The sequence below is a fragment of the Bufo bufo genome, chromosome 4 (assembly GCF_905171765.1).
Source record: "Bufo bufo chromosome 4, aBufBuf1.1, whole genome shotgun sequence".
NCBI classification, from domain to species: domain Eukaryota; kingdom Metazoa; phylum Chordata; class Amphibia; order Anura; family Bufonidae; genus Bufo; species Bufo bufo.
In genome coordinates, this window is record NC_053392.1 from 617954021 (window position 1) to 617967371 (window position 13351).

The following is a 13351-nucleotide window of genomic DNA, read 5'->3' on the forward strand; positions in this document are numbered from 1 at the left end:
AACGAAGATCTAAAGCAGATCGGGTATTTTCGGATACAGATATAAATGCATTGGAGGAACTATCCAGTGTTAGTGATATGTACCAACTAGAGAAAATACTATGTCAAGAGACAAGACTATGGTGGGATCATACAACATTGGTCAAATACTTGGAAAAGAATATGATTCCGAGAGGGTTACGGATAAAGAAAATCCCAACCACGATTTTCTCAGAGCAATTTGTGCTGGAATGGAATCAAATATTATCGGACTGTTCAACCAAGCTTATGACACTCATTGTTAAATATGAAGGAGAAAAACTAAAGGACCTGCAAACAGATATTAATGTCTTTAAACAAAAAGTAAAAAGGTCTGAAAATATACCGGACTTTGAAACCCTGTAAAATAACATGAGTGCTAATATTAAAGAAATGGAGGAATACATCATCGAAATGAAACATAAAAAGTTTCAGAGAGAACCCTTTTTCCACCCCTAAATCTATCCTAAAAAAGAAAAAAACCAACAAAAAAAGCAAAGGAACAGGAAACCCACCAAAAGTGAACTTTTCATCTGAACTGGACACAATGGAATTAAGTGATTTATCCCAGGAGTCTACACAAGAAAGCAACCAACAAGATAAGGCAAATGAAATACTGAGACCCAAAACCTCATACTACAAAAAGAATAAACCAAGCAGAAACTATCACTCAACTCCAGCAAAAAACGAGTCCGGAGAGCGGGACGCAAACACAGGAAAAGGACATGTAATGTCAACACGACAGAAGAGGAGGTAAACAACGTCCGCTCAAAGGAAATTTATCCACAGAGACTCTAACTCAAGAACAATTACATGTATTAAGTTTGGGTCTTAATTTTGTGCCAAGTGTGAACTTTGATCTATTTTTGACATTGTTAGATATAAACAGGTTCATTAGACAATTAACAGTAGTAAGACATTTTTTTGATGCTGATCCCTCCGAACATCCTACCAACGTATCAGATACCCCAAATATGTATAATCCATATTTAAATATGGAATTTCAGGAGCAATTAAGTCTGACATGTTTGGAGGATCTTCAGAGGGACAATGAACAGGACAAAAGTCATCTGACAATGCATAGGTTTAGGATTTCCAATCCCGACTTTTATCCACTAATGTCTCGCACCACAAATATGGACCTATTTCAGGATTTGGTGGAAAAAGAACTAAAACAAGTGCATGACGCTGTCATAGGGTGACCACATTTCCAAACTGCCATTCAGGGACACCCGCCCCGGCCCCCCCGCACCCATGTCCACTCCCCAAAAAATATGATTTTTGATACTTTTTAAAAAAAATTAAGTCACTTAGTGACAGCGGCGTACTTTGTACTTACGCTGGCAAGTTCATTGCATCGAAGTTACAGTATGCTTGAGATTGCTATAAACATAACTGCCTGTGCATTGTTCAGTAATTTGTGATTGTGCCCTGCACACAATCACTGGCTACCTAAAACAGGTCATATTTTTAATGTGTTAGACATCTCTTAAGAAAATAGAAATAAGAAATAGAAAAAACAAACAGAACAAGTTGCAATAAATTAACAGATTTTTTTATTGTTTTTTTTTTTTAATGAGCAAGAACTCATTAGCACACTGGCAGCATTTGATGGGGCACAGTAGTGACAATTAATTGACACACTGGCAGCATCTGATCTGATGGGCACAGTAGCGGCAATTGATAGGCACACTGGCAGCATCTGATGAGGCACAGTTTGCGACAATTCATGGGCACACTGGCAGCATCTGATGGGGGCACAGTAGCGACAATTCATGGGCACACTGGCATTTGATGGGGCACAGTCCATCAAATGCCAGTGTGCCCATGAATTGTCGCTACTGTGCCCCCATCAGATGCTGCCAGTGTGCCCATGAATTGTCGCTACTGTGCCCCATCAGATGCTGCCAGTGTGCCCATAAATTGTCGCTACTGTGCGCCATCAAATGCCAGTGTGCCCATAGATTGTCGCTACTGTGCCCCATCAGATGCTGCCAGTGTGCCCATGAATTGTCGCTATTGTGCCCCATCAAATGCCAGTGTGCCCATAAATTGTCGCTACTGTGCGCCATCAAATGCCAGTGTGCCCATAGATTGTCGCTACTGTGCCCCATCAGATGCTGCCAGTGTGCCCATGAATTGTCGCTATTGTGCCCCATCAAATGCCAGTGTGCCCATAAATTGTCGCTACTGTGCGCCATCAAATGCCAGTGTGCCCATAGATTGTCGCTACTGTGCCCCATCAGATGCTGCCACCCAGTGTCAATTGCCCCTATTTGCTCACCTTTTGGAGTCATATAATGGAGATGGAGTGACTGTCTCCTCGTCTGGTCACTGGTGGTGGTGGAGCAGGGCAGGGCAGGGCAGTCTTGCGCCGGTGTTCTTCCAGTCAGGACTCGAGGAGGCACTGGCGTCTGGCAGGCACTGGCAGAGAATCGTCGGGCCGCTCGGGCGGGAGCCGGGAGGAGCCTGCCGGGGGCGCTGGGCGGTAGAGGAGGTCAGACCGGCGGAGAATGAGAACTGCACTGCACTGTGAGAGATGTCACAGGCTTGCAGAGCAGCGGGAGTCGCGGCGCCGGCGGGACTTACTAGCGGGAGCCGAGGTCAGGAGGACTCAGAGGAGGAGGAGGTCTTGGTCTGTGCCACTGCCGCGGTACTGGTAGGTGACGGTGAGTGACTCACTGCCTGCCCTGTACGAATCGATGCTGCTGCGCTGCTCTCTCTGCTGCAAGAACCGCGGCGGCAGCTGGAGGAGGAGGAGGTGGGGGTGGAGTCGGAGCCGCAGAGAGAGCGGGACATGGTGACGTCACTGGTTGCTACACGCCAAGCGGGGCAGCCGTAGCAACCAGTGATTTAGGATGAATTAATTACAACAGCACTGCGGCAGCAGCGGCAGTGAATGTTGCAGACTGGCAGCAGTGGCGTCTCTAGCTTTCAAATTTTGGGGGGGCACACTGGGGGCCAGGACAAAAGTAGGGGGGGCAGCTATAACAATAATACATTTACACAAGTACGCTTAGAAATGCTACAATACTTTACCCAATACCTAAAACCGCAACAGGGAAGAAAAGTCCAGCTGTCTGTGGATGACACTTTTATAGAGAGGGGGATCTGTGGATGACACTGCTATGGGGGGGATCTGTGGATGCCACATACCGTATATAGCATCTTATGCTATATGTGTCATCCCCAGATCCACCCCATGACAGTGTCATCCCCATTTCCCCCTCCATAACAGTGTCATCACAGATCTCCCTCCCTATAACAGTGTCATCCACAGATCTCCCTCCCTATAACAGTGTCATCCACAGATCTCCCTCCCTATAACAGTGTCATCCACAGATCTCCCTCCCCGCCTCTCACAGGAGTGTACATATATAAAAAAAGCATATTTCACATGAACACTTACAGTTACTTGGCTTGGCCCTTGGGGATCTCGGACGCCACTTCAACACTTTGGCCGGGGGCTCGGCGGAGCTGATGTGTTTTATCCTAATGAGAAAGATTTCATAATAAGGATTTGGAGAAGGGGCAGAGGGATAGCAGAGCAGGGAGAGGCTGGTGCTGCTACTAGGGGGTCATACCATGGGGGAGTAATAAAACCCACCATAATGCCCCCCAGTAGAAAGAATTCTCTTTATAATGTGCAAAACATACCCCCTTGTAATGCCCCCAGTTGAGCTAATGTCCCCCATAATGTGCCAGTATAAAATACCCCTATATAGTGCCCCAGTAAATGGCTCCATAGTGCTCCTCTCCCCCCTTCCTGCTAGTGCCCCCATAATGTACCAGTATAAAATGCCCCATATATCGTGCCCCAGTAGATGCCCTCAGTGTCCCCCATAATTTGCAAGTATAAAATACCCCTTCTTAGTGCCCCCTGTAGATGACTCCATAGTACTCCTGTCTCCCTTCTCCATAGTACCCACCATAATGTGTCCCAGTATAAAATGCTACTGTACAGAGCCCCCCATATAAAACACCCCTTCTTTGTGGCCTCAGTAGATGCCCCTATAGTGCCCACCAATAATGTGCCAGTAATAAGTGCCCTCAATAACGTGCCACTGCCAGTAACAAGAGCCCCCCAATGTGCCAGTAACAAGAGCCCCATCACGTGCCAGTAATAAGCCCCCCATCACGTGCCAGTAATAAGCCCCCCATCACGTGCCAGTAATAAGCCCCCCATCACGTGCCAGTAATAAGCCCCCCATCACGTGCCAGTAATAAGCCCCCCATCACGTGCCAGTAACAAGAGCCCCATCACGTGCCAGTAATAAGCCCCCCATCACGTGCCAGTAATAAGCCCCCCATCACGTGCCAGTAATAAGCCCCCCATCACGTGCCAGTAATAAGCCCCCCATCACGTGCCAGTAATAGGCCCCCCCATCACGTGCCAGTAATAAGCCCCCCCATTACGTGCCAGTAATAAGCCCCCCATTACGTGCCAGTAATAAGCCCCCCATTACGTGTCAGTAATAAGCCCCCCCATTACGTGCCAGCAATAAGCCCCCCATTACGTGCTTGTAATAAGCCCCCATTACGTGCCAGTATTAAGCCCCCCCATCACTTGCCAGTATTAAGCCCCCCATCATGTGCCAGTATTAAGTCCCCCCATCATCATGTGCCAGTATTAAGCCCCCCCATCATCATGTGCCAGTATTAAGCCCCCCATCATGTGCCAGTATTAAGCCCCCCCATTGTAATAAGCCCCCCCATTGTAATAAGCCCCCCATTGTAATAAGCCCCCCCATTGTAATAAGCCCCCCTCATTGTAATAAGCCCCCCATTGTAATAAGCCCCCCTCATTGTAATAAGCCCCCCTCATTGTAATAAGCCCCCCCATTGTAATAAGCCCCCTCCATTGTAATAAGCCCCCCCATTGTAATAAGCCCCCTCATTGTAATAATCCCCCCATTGTAATAAGCCCCCCTCATTGTAATAAGCCCCCTCATTGTAATAAGCCCCCTCATTGTAATAAGCCCCCCCATTGTAATAACCCCCCCCATTGTAATAAGCCCCCCCATTGTAATAAGCCCCCCCCCATTGTAATAAGCCCCCCTCATTGTAATAAGTCCCCCCACTGTAATAAGCCCCCCTCATTGTAATAAGCCCCCCCATTGTAATAAGTCCCCCCACTGTAATAAGCCCCCCTCATTGTAATAAGCCCCCCCATTGTAATAAGCCCCCCCATTGTAATAAGCCCCCCTCATTGTAATAAGTCCCCCCATTGTAATAAGCCCCCCCATTGTAATAAGCCCCCTCATTGTAATAAGCCCCCCCCCATTGTAATAAGCCCCCCCTCATTGTAATAAGGCCCCCCATTGTAATAAGCCCCCCATTGTAATAAGCCCCCCATTGTAATAAGCCCCCCATTGTAATAAGCCCCCCCCCATTGTAATAAGCCCCCCCCCCAATGCCAGTAACACTATTGTAAAAAAAAAAAACAACAAAAAAAAACACTTATACTTACCTCAGTGTCAGCGATGCGATGCAGACTCTTCCTGTGTCCCGCGCTGTAAGGCTCGGGCGGTGCGATGACGTCATCGCCCCGCCTTCGCCGGCCTCTGATAGGCTGCCGGCCTAGTGCCTGCAGCCTATCAGAGGAAGGGGAAGGGACACGCCTCTCCCTCCCCTGCACCTCCGCTGGCACAGGCAGATTACTAAGGAGATGAGCGCAATGGAAGCGCTCATCTCCCTGTGCCCGGCGGCGGCGGCTCACTTGGGGGGGCATTTTAGTTGGGGGGGCACATGGGGGGGCACAGCATGATGTAGGGGGGGCCGTGGCCCCCTCTGGCCCCCCCCTGGCGACGCCACTGACTGGCAGGCAGTTGATTCCGGGACTCTCTATTGTCCCGGTTTGAAGGCTCCCGGGACACGGGACAAAAACGTAAATTACGGGACGATCCCGGGCAAACCGGGACACGTGGTCACCCTACGCTGTCAGGGACTGCAACACATCCCACAATGTCTCCAAAAATCAAAGACAGGCCTTGAAAGAGCTGTCAGATAATAAGAAAATAATAATTAAAATGGCAGACAAGGGGGGATCTGTTGTCGTCCTTGACAGAGATGCATACTACCATCAAATAATGGAAATCTTAGGAGATGCTATCACGTATATTAAACTTCCATCAAATCCTATTGTGAAATATCAAATGGAATGTACCCAGATCCTTAAAAAAGGACTGGATTATGCATTCATATCACAAAAAGAATACGATTATATGAATGTAGATTTCCCTGTTACCCCGATCATGCATGCAGTCCCCAAGGTCCATAAAAACCTAAACCCGCCACCTTTGCGCCCCATAATCAGTGGCATAGGGTCTTTAACAGAAAGACTCGGTAACTGGCTGGATTGTGTGATCCAACCCATGGTCAAGAGGATACCGGGTTACATCAGGGACACGTCAGAAGTCCTGAGGTCATTCTATAATAAAAAATGGAAATCAGAATACAGGTGGCTTACAATAGACGTAGTGGCACTCTACCCTTCAATCCCACATAACATTGCAGTGGAAGCTTTAGAGTTCCACCATTATAAACATAGTGGATATGGGGATGACTTCATAGAATATGTCCTTGATGTAACCATGTTCCTCATGTCCCATAACTATTTTGTTTTCGACAAGGTGTTTTACCTACAATCAAAAGGAGTTTCAATGGGGGCCAAGTACTCCCCAGCCCTGGCCAATCTAACTATGGCCTACTGGGAACAAAAATACATATATAGTACCAACAATCCCTTTGCCAACTGTCTGAACTGGTACGACAGGTACATCGATGACCTGCTCATTATTTGGAGCAGCGATGTGCCTGCCGTACAGGAGTTCATACAGTATCTCCAAAATACCACCTACAATCTAAGATTTACATATAATGAGGATCCCAAGACGATGAACTTCCTGGACCTAAAACTAACAGGTATTCCAGAGAAAGTAATCCTAACAGAGACATACAGGAAGGAGATTACAGGCAATACGATTCTGCGAGCAGATAGTCATCATTCGCACCATACTATCAAGTCCATCCCAGTGGGTGAATTTATACGGGCTAGGAGAAACTGCAACACAATTGAGGCATTTAGAAAAGAAAGCCATGTAATATGGGCGCGCTTATCAGACAGAAAATACCCAGATTGGATGATACTAAGGGGCCTCCATATAGCAATGAATAAGACCAGGGAATATTTATTGTTCAACAATAACAACGAGAATAACTCCCAAAAAAATATCCCCAAAAAAATACCCAACATATACAAAAATAAAAACAAAGATGGGTGCACAAATGGGGATATTAACCAAGAAGACAAGCATGTTAAAGTTAAACAACCCACCCTGGTTTTAACGTACAGCAGACAATTCAATACAATTCAGAATATAATAAGAAAGTATCTGCCTGTACTATACGAGGATAATATACTGGACACTATACTCAAACAGGGTTGCAGAATAGTATCAAAAAGACCCCCCACAATAGGGAATTCCTTGTCTCCATCAATGTTTGTACGCGAAACACATCCACAAACAAACACATGGCTAACATACAAAGGATTCACACGCTGCGGTAGTCAACGGTGCCGCACTTGCAACTATGCACAAAATAATAAAACTTTCGCTAACACAGATCATACACAGCTATATAATATCAAGTCTTATATCAATTGTAATACAAAAGCTGTAGTTTATGTGATCATTTGTGAACAATGCGATAAAATGTATGTAGGGTGCACTATAAGAAAGTTTAAAAACAGAATTTTGGAACACCTAAACTATATAGACAACCCCTCATACACCAACATATTAAATGCCGCAAGACACTTTATAGACAAACACAATCGCAGTGCAAAGCATTTTAAAGCATATGCGATAGAACATGTAAAAACCCCTATCAGAGGAGGAGATATCAGGCATCTAGTAAACCTTAGAGAGGCTTTCTGGATATTTAAATTGGAAACAAGGTATCCAAAGGGAATGAATATGAGAAGGGAAATCATGCATTTCTATTAGGAGAGCATAGGAAGGTGGGGTGTGGTTTTTCCCTGAAACCAAAAAAGGAAATAACAACAGGATAGGAAATCCCAGTGTGAACAGGTACCTACAAACCGTAGGAGGCACATAGCAGAGGTCCTCTTTCCTTTTCTTTTATCTGTATGTTCCATAGTTTTTATGTTAACAATATGAGAAATAATGGGTATGCGGCGAAAGGATTATTTTGAGGCAACCCTACTTTAATGTTTTTAATGTTAACTTTTGTATGTCAGATATTGAGCTGGAATGAGTCTGATGTTCCAGGTGATGACTAATAGCAACTAGTGTTTTGGGAAGGGGCTAATACGATCCACCTCCCCCCACTCCATGTTTCTGGAGTGGGAGTGAACCAACATCTAACTACACACATCCATATGGCTATTTATACCTGAGAACATCAGACGCACACCACTGTTACGAATAAGAAGTTTACAGCCAATACACCTGAGAGAACTTGTGTCCTATATGTCTGTGAATATTTGCCAATAAAGTACGGCGAAAAAGACACTTCAACAAAAGTGAGTGCTGGAGCCTATATTCTGTTATTTATTTGTACAGTAACTGGGCCTGGAAACTAGGGAAGAAACAGGTCACCTCCTTAACAACCCTAATCCGGGCCCTAACTACTTATCAATATGAATAGACCTTGAAGGTAGGAATATTCATATGCAGGATACCTAGGCCCTTATATCCCTATAAGGCCCTGGAATGAGGTTAGGACCAGAGACAACCCATTCCTCCCTAGATGGACGAATGGAAGTCTCTGTCTCAGGCCCAGATACAAAACAACAGGGAATATAAAAAACACAAAACAATAAGAAAAGACAAGACTTATCTGAAAGTAGAAAACTGGCAACTCCAGAAGCACCACAGAGTACAACCGAACAGCTAGTTAGAAGGCAGGAAGAAAATCTATAAACCGCACCTCCGAGAGTGAGAAGCGGCTACTTATGGGAAAGGCAAATCACCAAAAAGCAACACCTGAAGCAAGTAGTGTGGCATTCACCAAAACACAGACACAATAAGATCCACAGTGAACTTTTCAATTTAACCCACGAGTTGCCAGTCTCTCCGATCTCCTGGTAACTGCCACAGGAACGTCCATGATAGTATCCCCCTTCTACGGGTGACCTCCGGGCACCCAGGACCGACCTTATTCGGGTGAGATCTATGAAAGGCATTCACTAAACGATTGGCATTAACGTCGGATGCCAGCACCCACATCCTCTCCTCCGGTCCATAACCTCTCCAGTGGACAAGATATTGAAGGGATTCATGGAGAACTCAAGAGTCAATTATTTTTGCGATCGCGAATTCCAAACTACCATCCACCATGACCGGAGCAGGTGGCAAGGAAGATGGCTGTAAAGCTTCCACATATTTTTTCAACAAAGACCTATGGGACGCATTATGATTTTTCAGGGCCTGAGAAAACTCAAGACAAAAAGCTACAGGATTAATAATGGCCATGATCTTATATGGGCCGATAAACTTTGGACCCAACTTCCAGGAAGGTGCCTTCAACTTAATGTTCCTTGTGGACAGTCACACAGAATCACCCACACCAAGATCCGGACCATTCATACGTTTCCTGTCAGCCACACGTTTATATTTGTTGCCCATATTTTTCAAGTTATTTTGAATTTTTCGCCATATCGATGACAATGATGACGAAAAACGTTCTTCTTAATGGATACCAGAAGTATTAGAACCAGAAATGTGTCAAACTGTGCGTGAAATCCATAGGCCCCAAAAAACGGCGACTCACCAGTGAACTCCTGACTATGGTGGTTTATGGCAAACTCTGCCAAAGACAAAAAGGAAGACCACTCCTCCTGGTTCTCAGACACAAAACATCTCAAGTAAGTCTCCAGACTCTGATTAGTGCGCTCCGTCTGTCCAGTCAACTGAAGATGAAAAGCCGAAAAAAAGGACAGTAGAATTCCCAGACGAGTACAGAATGCTTTCCAGAATCTGGAAACAAACCGAGTCCCACGATCTGAGACCACGTCAGAGGGAATGCCATGAAGTTTCAGAATGTTGTCAACAAATATCTGTGCAAGGGTTTTAGCATTAGGTAGGCCTGGTAATGAAATAAAATGTACCATTTTACTAAAACGATCAACTACAACCAGAATAACTGTCTTTCCTGAAAAATTAGATAGATCAGTGATAAAGTCCATGGATACATGAGTCCATGATCTGGACGGAATGGGTAACGAAAGTAAAGATCCAAAAGGCCGAGTAAGTGTCCCCTTGGCCCATGCACAGGTAGTACAGGCTGACACATAGTCCTTCACACACTTACGCCATCCCGGCCACCAGAATCTACGAGATATGAGGTTGGCAGTGGACCTACCCCAGGATGTCCTGTAAGAACCGTACAATGATGTTCCTCCAACACCCTGTGACGCAATTCCGGTGGCACAAATAGTTTCCCAGAGGGACACGAGTCCGATACGTCTCCCTGCGCCTCTTACACCTTCATCTCAAGGTCAGGGTAGAGGGCGGATATCACCACCCCTTTAGACAGTATGGGACTCAGGCTTTCAAAATAACCACCTCCAGGGAAACTACGTGACAAGGCGTCCGCCTTTACTTTCTTAATCCCAGGACAATAGGTGACTAGTGATGAGCGGCAGGGGTCATATTCGAATTCGCGATATTTCGCGAATATTTCGTAGAATATTCATCGAATATTCGCAAATTTGAATATTCGTTATATTCTACGATTTTTTTTACTCAAAAAATCGACGAGGCAATGATCGTGTAATATGCAAATTTTCGTATTCTAATTTTCGAATTTTTATTGCGAATTTTTCAGCTTTTAGACAAAGAATATTATAGCACTATATTAGCTAAATTGCTCTATATTCGTTTTTTTTTTTCGAATATTCGCTATATTGCTATAACTTTGTTTTTTAGAATATTCGTAATATTCTAAAACAAGAATATATAGCAATATAGCGAATATTCGAAAAAAAAACGAATATAGAGCAATTTAGCTAATATAGTGCTATAATCTTCTTTGTCTAATAGTTGTCATTTTTTTCTCATCTGAAGTTCAGATTGGAAAAAAATTACAACTATAAAAAAAAAAAGATTATAGCACTATATTAGCTAAATTGCTCTATATTCGTTTTTTTTCTCGAATATTCGCTATATTGCTAAAACAAGACTATATAGCAATATAGCGAATATTCGAAAAAAAAGAATATAGAGCAAAATTCGCAAACAACACTACTCCTAAAGTCAAGTATATTGCAGCCTTCTTATTGGCCCACAAGCTAGAAGCAGGGGGGTATCATGTGTACTGATTTAAAAAAAAAAAATCGAATATAAAAAAAAATATAAGAAAAGAAAAAAAATTATTTTGAATATTCGAAATTACGAATATATATCACTATATTCGAAATATTCGAAGTACCTATATTCGCGATAAAAATTCGAAATTCAAATATTCGTGATCAACACTATAGGTGACAGTGAAATTAAATCTGGTGAAAAACAGGGCCTATCTGGCTTGTCTTGGGTTCTGTAATTTCGCCGACTCCAGATAAGCCAGATTTTTGTGATCAGTGAATACTGTGATCGGATGAATCGCCTCTTCCAACCAATGACGCCATTCCTCAAAAAACAATTTAATGGCAAGCAACTCTCTGTTACCCACATCATAATTTTTCTCAGTGGGGGATAGTTTTTTGAGAAAAATGCACATGGCCGCCATTTACCAGGTGATGGGCCCTGTGACAAAACTGCTCCTACCACCAAAGGATGCGTCCACTTCCACAATAAACGGTTGTGACACATCTGGCTGCACCATTATGGGAGAAGAAGAGAAGCATTCTTTAATCGCAGAAAAGGCTTGCGACGCCGAATCAGACCATACAGAGACATCCGTCCCTTTCTTAGTCATGTCCGTTAAGGGTTTTACTATTGTCAAATAATTCTTAATACATTTTCGGTAATAGTTGGTAAATCCTAAAAACCGCATAAGAGCCTTCATATTTTCGGGTCGATCCCAGTCCAATACAGCACAAACTTTCTCAGGATCCATTTGAAAACCCGAAGATGACAGCAGGTAGCCCAAGAACTGCACCTCGTGTACCGCAAAAAAACACACTTCTCTAGTTTTGCAAACAATTTATTATCCCTTAGAATCTATAACACCTGTCTCACATGGTTCTGATGTGTTTGTTATATATTGTGTTCACAGAAGCAGAAAAGATAATATGCCTTTAAGATTTGTTATATGAATGTGAGGTAAGCTCAATGACACAGCAGAAACAACAGAATGCATAGAGTTAGGCCTCATGCACACGACCGTATTTTTTTGCGGTCCGCAAAAACGGGTTCTGTTTTTCCGTGATCCGTGACCGTTTTTTCGTCCGTGGGTCTTCCTTGATTTTTGGAGGATCCACGGACATGGCCGTGCGGAGCCAAACGGATCCGTCCTGAATTACAATGCAAGTCAATGGGGACGGATCCGTTTGACGTTGACACAATATGGTGCAATTTCAAACGGATCCGTCCCCCATTGACTTTCAATGTAAAGTCAGGAGTTAATATACCATAGGATCAGAGTTTTCTCCAATCCGATGGTATATTTTAACTTGAAGCGTCCCCATCACCATGGGAACGCCTCTATGTTAGAATATACCGTCGGATTTGAGTTACATCGTGAAACTCAAATCCAACAGTATATTCTAACACAGAGGCGTTCCCATGGTGATGGGGACGCTTCAGGTTAGAATATACTAAAAGAACTGTGTACATGACTGCCCCCTGCTGCCTGGCAGGTGCTGCCAGGCAGCAGGGGGCAGCCCCCCCCTGTAGTTAACACATTGGTGGCCAGTGCGGCCGCCCCCCCCTCCCCTGTAGTTAACTCGTTGGTGGCCAGTGGGCCCCCCTCCCTCCCCTGTAGTTAACTCGTTGGTGGCCAGTGGGCCCCCCTCCCTCCCCTGTAGTTAACTCGTTGGTGGCCAGTGGGCCCTCTCCCCTCCATCCCCCTCCTAATTAAAATCTCCCCCCCTATCATTGGTGGCAGCGGAGAGTACCGATCGGAGTCCCAGTTTAATCGCTGGGGCTCCGATCGGTAACCATGGCAACCAGGATGCTACTGCTGTCCCGGTTGCCATGGTTACTTAGCAATTTGTAGAACCATTATACTTACCTGCGAGCTGCGATGTCTGCGTCCGGCCGGGAGCTCCTCCTACTGGTAAGTGACAGGTCTGTGCGGCGCATTGCTTAATGACCTGTCACTTACCAGTAGGAGGAGCTCCCGGCCGGACGCAGACATCGCAG

At 44.8% G+C, this 13351-nt stretch overlaps 1 protein-coding gene across 1 annotated transcript in view; it reads right to left on the reverse strand.

Annotated features, from left to right (window-relative positions):
* Positions 1 to 13351, reverse strand: part of LOC120999663 (zinc finger protein 260-like) — a 124818-nt gene that overhangs the window by 68632 nt on the left and 42835 nt on the right. The window lies entirely within an intron of this gene.